Here is a 9,694-nt window from a genome sequence, read left to right as displayed (position 1 = left end):
ACATTTAAAAGATTAATAAATGTTTTTAAAGTAATAATATAATAGCAAAAAGCAAGTCACTTATGAAAGACGGGATAGGATTGACTCAGACCGCCTCGTATCTCCCTCAAAGCCAGACCATGCAGCAGTGTCCACCATGTGCTGTGGAAAACAATGAAGGATTTGAAAATGTTAAACGCAGTTAAGTTATCCTCCTAGGATAAAAGCAACAGATAGATCATAAATATAAAAGAATGGGAAGAAATAAAAATCCATCATCCTTTCTTGGAAAAAACAAATAAAACTAAAATCGAGACAACAAAGGAGATGAATCAAAGAGGGTAGAAATGGAGAAGTCAGGGTACAAAAAAATCTGACAAAGAGCTCCCAGTCACTTAAAATAGAATCACAAGTAAACAACTGTTTGAATTGTGATTTTAGAACAAGATGTAAATGTTAAAAATCCAGACATTGAAAAGAATGATAAAACTAATGACAAATGGGATTGGAAGGGGAAGAGAAATAGCAGCAAGTATGATGGTATTTTTTTTCCTCCAATTTCATAAGTAAGTCGATAGATAATGTGCAAAAGTGAAACATAATTTTAAAAATATGTCGAATGTTCTCTTCCGCCCATGTACTAAAATTGGAATGATACAGAGATTAGCATGGCTTCTGTGCAAGTATGACAAGCAAAGCCATGTAATAGTCCATATTTTTTATTCCAATGGAATTATTTTCTTCTTTTCCCTCTTTTCAAAATTTTGTTTGTCCTATTTGGTGCAATAGGACATAACTGTCAGTGCTCTCCCCTAGACTTTGATGTTCAATATCTTACAGATACATTGCATACTTGGCAGTTTAAGATTTGTTTACAGATGTGCAAATTATTTAAAGTACAGTCTTTAGAAGCACTTATAAAAAAGTTAATGGAGGCAAAGCCTACATGTGATGTGAAATAATTTTAATGTTAGATACTGTACATATATTTTTATTCTAATAAACTTTTGTGTTCCAGACCGGATTTTATTAGGAGAAAGTAAAAATAAAAACTATATTGATTCTGGGACCAGCAGTTAGCGTAATGGCTATGTCGCTGGACTCCCATGTAGTCGACCGCGATTCGAGTCCCGGACCTGGTGGCTTAAACTCACGCCGGGCGCGTGTGCGTGCGTGCCCAAGATCCCGAGAGGAGAATGGAGGAGCAGGGATTGCAGCGTGGCCATCCCCCCTGGGGGGTGATTTCTCGCTTTCTATCTATCTGTCTGTATGGCGAGCGCACACGCCCTATAGCAAAAACCTCTCCAAAAAGAAAAAAAAAAATGAAAAAAAAAAACTATATTGCTTCTTCTCAATGTTTCTTACTTTTTCTCTTAAAGTTAGAACAATGTTCGAGAAACAAGTCTCTTAATTTAAAATCTTAAAAAAAGAAATCATTTACCTGAAGTTCATTCGTTTCATGTTGGTGTCCTTTTCTTCTATTTGTTAAATTTAATTAAAAAGAAATTTAATACTGAATAAGTCCTCTTCTCTATCAACTTGACTGGGTCACAGGTATGTCTGCATTTTTTTTTTTAAATGTTGAAACAGAAAATCTGAAAAAAAGATACATGGTTACTTTGCTTAGGTTTTGTTTTGCTTTGTTTTATTTTATAATATAGGACACATGTGCTTGCCAGAGACAGAGAGAGGGAGAAAGGGGGAAAGTGAGAAAGGACACCTCAAGGGGGATGGCCGTGCTGCACCCCCTTTTCCTCCAGTCTCCACTCAGGATTTTTGGGCAAGCATGCACACTTTCCTGGCATGATTTCCAAGCCACTGAGTCTGGGACTAAAACTGCTGAGCTGGCCATGTGGGATCCAGCACCTTAATATCCATGCCACCTGCAGGCCCCCACTTTGCTTATGTTTTATTGTAATAGTGTATATATGTGTATATATACACACATATATATACATATATAACATAAAATTTACCATTCTAAGCACACATATATACCATAATGCAGATACACACACACACACACACACACACATATATATAAAAACATAACATATATGTGTAGATACACACACATATATATATATAACATAACATATATATGTTATATAACATATATATATAACATAAAAGTTACCATTCTTAGCACCATTTTAAGTTACTGCACTTATGTTTTTAATTGTAATTATATACACACACACTCATGTGTATATATCTCAAACACTGCTATATAGCATATATATCAATCATAAAATTTACTATTTTAACCACTTTTAAGTGTTCAGTTCTGTGGCATTAATCACATTCTAATTGTTGAGGAACCATCGCCACTTGCCATCTCCAGAACTTTTTCATCTTCCCCAATTGCAGATATTATTTTAACATAAGCAAAACTTTATACAGTCATGTGTCATTTGCCAGTCTTAATTTATCGTTTTAGAGCCAAGATCTTTTCCTTGAGAGTAGTCACCTGATTGAAATTCCCCCTGGACATCCATTTTGCATGAACTCTATGGGTAATATACTCTCTAGGATTTCCAGTTTCAATTTCTTTAAAATGAAAGAAGAACTGAAAGATACTTGGGAAGGAATCTAAATATAGACCCTTTCTCCTCCCCATTGCTCATAATATATGAACACTGTCAATTTTACACCTATTTTGAGAGAAAATTTTGAATGACATTCATTCAGTGTTTCTAACATATTCAACCTAGTTTTTTTTTTTAATGGCAGTTTTAAAGTTTATTTACATTTAACCATTGTATGTTTTTATAGCACATGATATGGACTCTCAAAGCAGAAATGCATTTCGTGTCAAGCAAGCAAGTCAAAGATATAACTGTATGCAATACCTTTCCATTCTTGTGCCTGTTTAATGTTTGGGGGCAGTTTTTATATCTCAGATGTTGAGATATTTTTCTTTTCTCCCCCAGTAAGTCATTATTGTGTGTTTATTCTACTCTTACAAAAGACACCAAGGATGAAGAAATGTAAAACGATATATGTTATACTTAGCAGTGGGAGGATAAACATTTTTTTGGTGTTCTCCACTAAATTAAACTATTTCAAGTTTTGAGAAGCATGTTCATCCTTCTTCCCATTCCCTTCAAGAAAGGTCCATCCATTTAAACCTTACAATCCTAGTTTTAATGGAAACAAAAATCTGTTGTGTTTGCATGTATATTTTGTTAGTTGGCCTAACTCTAATACTTTAAAAGTTTGAGTCCAAACCCAGCTGACTCATGGAGAGCATCCAGCTGAACTAATGACAGTGTGTGAGGGCATCAAGAGAGCTGCCTGGGGGCCAGCTGGTAGGATAGTGGTTAAGGCAATGGATTCCCACATGGCTGATTGCAGTTCAAGTTCCAGACCTGGCAGCTTGAAAATCACGCCAGCACACATACACACATGAGCAAAAGCTCAAAATCCCAAGAGGAGAATGGAGGGGAAGGAATTTTGGTGTGGACCTCCCCACAGACAGTCTCTGTCTCTTTCTTTGACAAGTGCACATGCTGTATGGCAAAAACCTGAAAAAAGAAAAAAAAAGAGAGAGTATTGCCTGCTTGCTGTGAGCATTTGAAGCCAAGGATGTCACTTATGATATGACCTGGCAAGGGATATTAATAAATGGATTAAAAATAGCCCATATACCTGTGATGGTTAATTGTATGTATCAACTTGACTGGACCACAGGTATGTCTGTGGGTGTGTTCTTGATGAAGTTCACCTTTGTTTTGTTTTGATTTTTTTTCTTCCAAATATTTCTTTATTTCTTCTGGCATATTCTTTTAGTGATTTATCTAGAGGAATTGCTTAAACCTTGGGTTTTACTTTTTTTTGGGGGGGGGGCTTAGTTTATTTATTTATTTTTACATTTTTCCACAAACATTTACTTTACATATCAAAAAATTTTAGCTCATACTCCATAGTTCTTGACAGTCTACAAACAACTTTCAAAATTTCAAAATACTGAATTTTAAAGATAATGTTCAAAATATTTCTTGTAATTTTGTATAATTTTATGACTCTATAACAACAGAAGCAGTATGGTTTCAATTTTTTTATTTTTTTTTTAGAGTGCAGACACTCAGTATATATTAGGTGGGGACATACACCATTCATCAGTTCGTGGGCATTTAGGTTGTTTCCATGACTTAGCAGTCATGAAAAGTGCCGCAATAAACATCGATTTGCAAGCACTTTTTCGATTAAGTATTCTTCTGTCCTTCGGGTAGATACCAAGGAGTGGGATTGCTGGATCATATGGTAGTTCTATCTGTAGATTTTGGAGGAATCTCCAAATTGTTCTCCACAGTGGTTGGACCAATTTACAATCCCACCAGCAGTGTAAGAGACTTCCCTTTTCACCACACCCCCTCCAGCACTTATCATTTTTTGTATTTTTAATCTGAGACATTCTGACTGGGGTTAGGTGATATCTCATTGTTGTTTTGATCTGCATTTCTCTTACAATGAGGGATGTTGAGCATTTTTTCATATGCCATTTAGCTATTCATATGTCATCTTTAGAGAGTGTTTTTTTCAACTCATTCTCCCATCTTTTAATAGGATTGATTGTCTTTTTCTGGAACGGCTGCTTGAGTTCCTTGTGAATTCTGGTTATCAGTCCCTTGTCTGATGCATAGTTTACAAAAATATTTTCCCATTCTGAAGGCTGTCTATTCACACTAATCACTGTGTCTTTTGCCATGCAGAAACTTCTTAGTCTGAAGTTCACCTTTGGATGATGGGTAGCAAGAGTAAAGTGAATTGCTCTCCCTAGTATAGGTGGGCCTTACCTAATCAGTTGAAGACATGAATAGAACAAAAATCCTGCCTCTCTGATCTGAACTGGGATTTTTTTTCTAGCTTTCACACTTGAACTGAAACATGAACTCCTCTTGGGTCTAAAGCCTACTGGCCTTTAATCTGGAACTGCACATCAGCTTCCCTGGGTTGCCATATTGCCGACTCAGATCTTCACAGCCTTCATAAAATCCTATGAGCCAATTCCTTATAATAAATCTCTTTATATAGTAAATATGTATATGTGTGTGTATATTATATTATATTAACCACAGAGGATCTGGGTGAGGAGTACACAAGAACATTTCATATTACCTTTGCAGTATTTCTATAAATCGAAAAGTATTCAAAAATTAAAACTTTTGCTTAAAAAAATAGCAGATACTGTATGATCCTCCCTTCTAACTCTATTTCTAGTTATCCTTCTATGTGTATTTGTGTATTCTGTTCCTCAAAGATTGAAATAATCTTTGGGAAGTTATTTACTTTTTTAAATTATTTGGCCATATTTGTTGAATTAAAAATAAAAAACAAGCATACATATTTTACTAAAATAAGAAAGTCATTCTTTAAAACCTTTGAGGATATTTGATTAGGTGACTTTTAAAAATCATCCAAACTCTAAAGCATGTGATACTTGATTTGATGTTAGTTTTTAGTAATGTGCATGGCCTTACCTATAACACCCCCTGTTATGGACCCAAAGATGGTTTTTATTATGTGGCTCCAGGATTAATACTAAGCTGTAGGACTAGAAAATGATCAGGTCATATTACCGTAAGACTAAGTTGTTCCTGTTCTTAGTCTGTGAGAACCATTGTAATAGAATACCATAAATTAGGTGGATTATAAACAACAGAGATTAATTATTTTTTTAGAATAATTTAACTTAATTTAGTTTATTATTATTTTTAAAATTTGCTATAGCGCATGTGTGCTCACCAGAGAGAAAGAGAGGGAAGAAGGGAAAGTGAGAAAACAAACCACCAGGTCCAGGACTCAAACCACAGTCAGCCATGTGGCAGTTCAGCGCCTCATCCACCACGTCATCTACTGACCCAAGGTTTACTTTTCATAGTTCCAGGGTCTTGGAAGGCCAAGGCCAAGGCACCAGCAGATTCAGTGTCTGGTGAGGCCTGTTTCCTTAGAGATAGCTGTTTTCTTTCAGTATTGTCACATGATGGAAGGGGTGAGGGAGCTCTCTCAAGGTCTCTTAGAAGGGCACTAATCCCTTTCATGAGGGCAGCTAAACCCTATGCATAGGGAGATGAATCCCATGTGGTTCATTGTGGTTTGAATCCTGACCCTGTGGCTTGAAAGACGCAGCAGGTGCATGTGCATGAATCCCCAGGATGCTGATGGGAAGGAGGAGTGCAGGAAAAAGGATTGTGGCATGACCACACCCCATTGGGAGATACTTTTTCTCTTTCTCTCCCCCCGCCCCGTCTCTGATGTACATATGTGTACCCTCAGCCCATCATTTTTAAAATTATTTTTAAAAATAGACTGTTGGGCTCAACCCCAATGGTAGAGTCTGGGCTGGGACTGGAGAACTTGCTTTTCTAACAATTTTCCAGGTGATGCTGATGCTTATACTGATGCTCATGGTCCAGGGACCACACCTTATGAATCACAGAACACTAGTTGGTTGTCTTATCTCTTGTGCAAGGGGCAAGAGAAGACATACAGATATTCTGTGTCTCATACTTTACTCTAAAATAAAACTAACAGGAAGAATGTGCATGGTTTGTTTTAAACCCAAGCTATAAAGGCTTTTCTTTTTCTTATAACAGCATCCTTTAATTCCAATGATTTCCACAGACAATAGATAAAGTTAAAACTGCGAAAGGAGCAAAGACTATTGATATTTCCATCAGAGGATATAAAAAGGTTAATTATGGCACGCGCATCTTAAAGATCTCCTTTCTGCGTGAGCCATCTCCAGAAATACTTGCCATAGAACTGAAATAGAAATGATTATATGAGTAAATTAGCACCCACACTCCTTGCATGCATCATTTCATACCGTAAGCCTTTTCTCTTTTCAAGGAATAATGGTTTTACATTTTACTTTGTGATGGCACTCTAATTGCTAAATATAATAGGGGCATTATGCCACAAAGTTAAAAGATTCCAAGTGAAAAGATAAGTCAAATATAGTAATCTCATCCAGCCAATGATTCTGGAAAGTGTGCTCTTTCTTCCCCTAGCTGTTTCCCAATTGTGAACTCACACAGAGTCAGTAAAGTGAATATCAGGACAGAGAAAAGCTAATAGGGGCCCTAGAAATCTCATCTGGGAGTCTGTAACTATGACCCAGTGGTCCATTCTGGCCCACCATCAGTTTTTGTAAATGAAATTTTATTGGAAAGTATGGATATACGTATCTATTGAAAAGCAGCCCTGCCCTTTTGGTTACAAATTCTGTGTGGCTACTTTCACACTACAGTGACAGAGTTGAGTAGTTGTAGCACAGATCCTGGGGTCCAGAGCCAAAAACACAGTGTTTGCTATCTTGCCCTTTACCAAAAAAGTTTGCTGACCCCCGCTGCAGGCTGTAGTCCAGCCTACCCACTTGGCAGATGAGAAATCCATCCTGAGAGAGAAAACGAGATAGCCAAGGTGTATCCACAAACACAAACAAGATTATAGGATGCGAGGCATTGCCCTCAGCAAGTCCTGTAAGAGCTTTGCTTCCCCAAAAAAGAAAAGGCACTTTTTTAGCAGAGAACAGGATATTGGGGAAAGTTTATACCTCATTACAATTTTCACAGAGCCCCTCCCCCATAACAAACCCAAAAAGAGCAGCAGTGAGACAGAAGTATGCTTTGATGTTAGTCCAAAATGTATAGATGGTATTAAATATATATATACAAAGTACATTGGAAGCCTGACATTTGGAGCTTTTTTCTTTTTTTTTTTTTTTTGAGAGTTTTTTTTTTTTTTTGCTATAGGGCACGTGTGCTCGACAGACAGACAGATAGAGACAGAGAGATAGAAAGCAAGAAATTACCCCCCAGGGGGGATGGCCATGCCACAATCCCTTCTCCTCCTTTCTCCTCCCAGGATCTTGGGCACGCACACACACATGCCCGGCGTGAGTTTTTAGCCACCGGGTCTGGGACGCGAACCACGGTCGACTACATGGGAGTCCAGCGACATAGCCATTACGCTAACTGCTGGTCCCAGGAGCTTGTTTCTAATAATGAAAAAAACCCTACATTTTCCCAAAAAATCCCATATTCATGACAGAGTGTGTGCACCACGTATTTGTGAGAGAAAGATGAAAATCCCCTACAAAATCTGGTCATGCCATAATGCTGTTCCTCCAGTCCTCCAGTCTTCCAGCCCGTCGGATCTTGCACTTGCAGCTGGTGTATTTCAGGCTGATTGGGCAGGAGACCTAAACTGCCAATGCCATATGGGACCTGGCCTTCCTTGAGTAGTTTACTGCCACTGAGCCATGGGGCCTGGCCCTAAAAGGCCTTTATCACTGATGAAAGAATCATTAGGGCAACCTTGTCTTTCGGTAGCTATACTAATGTTGTAGCATAGAGCATTTTCCAGAATGTCCAGAGCTTTCAGGAGACCCTGCCTGGTGGTGGGAATTCTTTTTTTTTATGATTAGATTCACCAAATTGACAAAAAAGCATATGAGCGAATGAACGAGTGAGTATGTGGGTGTATGTTTACGTGTTTTTACATAATTTATATATCCATGTACAAAATATGTAAATGATACAATAATGCTAGGTGCCCCCAATCTCTCTTATTTATATGTCATGAAAAATGTACCTATCCTGGGAACCAGCAGTTAGCGTAATGGCTATGTCGCTGGACTCCCACGTAGTCAACCACGGTTCGTGTCCCGGACCCGGTGGCTTAAAACTCATGCCGGGCACGTGTGCGTGCGTGCCCAAGATCCCGAGAGGAGAATGGAGGAGAAGGGATTGCGGCGTGACCATCCCCCCGGGGGGTGATTTCTCGCTTTCTGTCTCTCTCTGTCTGTCGGGCGAGCGCACGCGCCCTACAGTGAAAACTCTCTCCAAAAAAAAAAAAATGTACCTATCCTGTAAATTAACAGGAACTGAAATTCTATGGTTTCAGATAAGTGCACAGAGTTATACAATGAATGAAAAGTTATACTTTCACAAAAATGACCATTATTTTATTCATTATTCAGCTCTTTATTGAATATCTCTTCTGGGCCAGGACACATTATGCTAAGACTGAAACAGGCAAAGAAGGTCAGAAGATATCTCAGTCTGAATGGGAAGGTCATCATCTAAAGACATGCAGTGCATGGGGCCAGCAGGTGGTGGGTGGTTAAGGCACTAGACTTCCACGTGACCGACTGCGGTTTGAGTCCCAGACCTTGATGTTTGCTTCTCACTTTCCCTTTCTCTCTCTCTCTCTCTCTGGTAAAATTTAAAAAATAATAATAATAACAAATAAAATCAAATAAATAAATAATTCCTGTAAAAAAAAAACACAAAGATATGAACTGCCATGTCTGCAGATTCAGCTATAGATAGAGTGCATTTGAACAGAGACCTGAAGAGGGGCTTGTTAGGTAGATACGTATGTTCCAGAGAAATGAAAACTCAAATTAGGCGTAACTTCTTGGGAGACTTTCTTGACTCCGTCTTACTTAGATAGCCCTCTTACACATGCTGTAGCATAAATCTATCACAGAGCTTTTCTGTCTGCCTGGCCTTCAGTAGGTATCCAGTAAATGATTGAATGATGAATGGATGAATGAATAAGTTAAGAAACATACAAAAGGCAGAGGTGTGAACCATTATAACCTGTTCTGAGAGCTGCTTATATGACTACAAGACAGAGTACGGGACAGAAGGGGAGATGAAGGTGGAGAGATAGCTTGGGTAAGATTATGGAGGACTTTGTA

At 38.1% G+C, this 9,694-nt stretch overlaps 1 non-coding gene across 1 annotated transcript; it reads left to right on the top strand.

The window, feature by feature from the left end:
* The first annotated feature begins 596 nt into the window (after positions 1-596).
* On the top strand, positions 597-699 carry LOC114006544 (U6 spliceosomal RNA). Its single transcript, XR_003548252.1, has one exon. It is a non-coding gene; the product is annotated as a U6 spliceosomal RNA (small nuclear RNA).
* The last annotated feature ends 8,995 nt before the right edge of the window (positions 700-9,694 follow it).

Source organism: Tupaia chinensis, unplaced genomic scaffold (genome assembly GCF_000334495.1).
Source record: "Tupaia chinensis unplaced genomic scaffold, TupChi_1.0 Scaffold148792_1, whole genome shotgun sequence".
Taxonomy (NCBI): Eukaryota; Metazoa; Chordata; class Mammalia; order Scandentia; family Tupaiidae; genus Tupaia; species Tupaia belangeri.
Note: the sequence above shows the minus strand (reverse complement) of the source record. Positions and strands in the feature narration are given on the sequence as shown.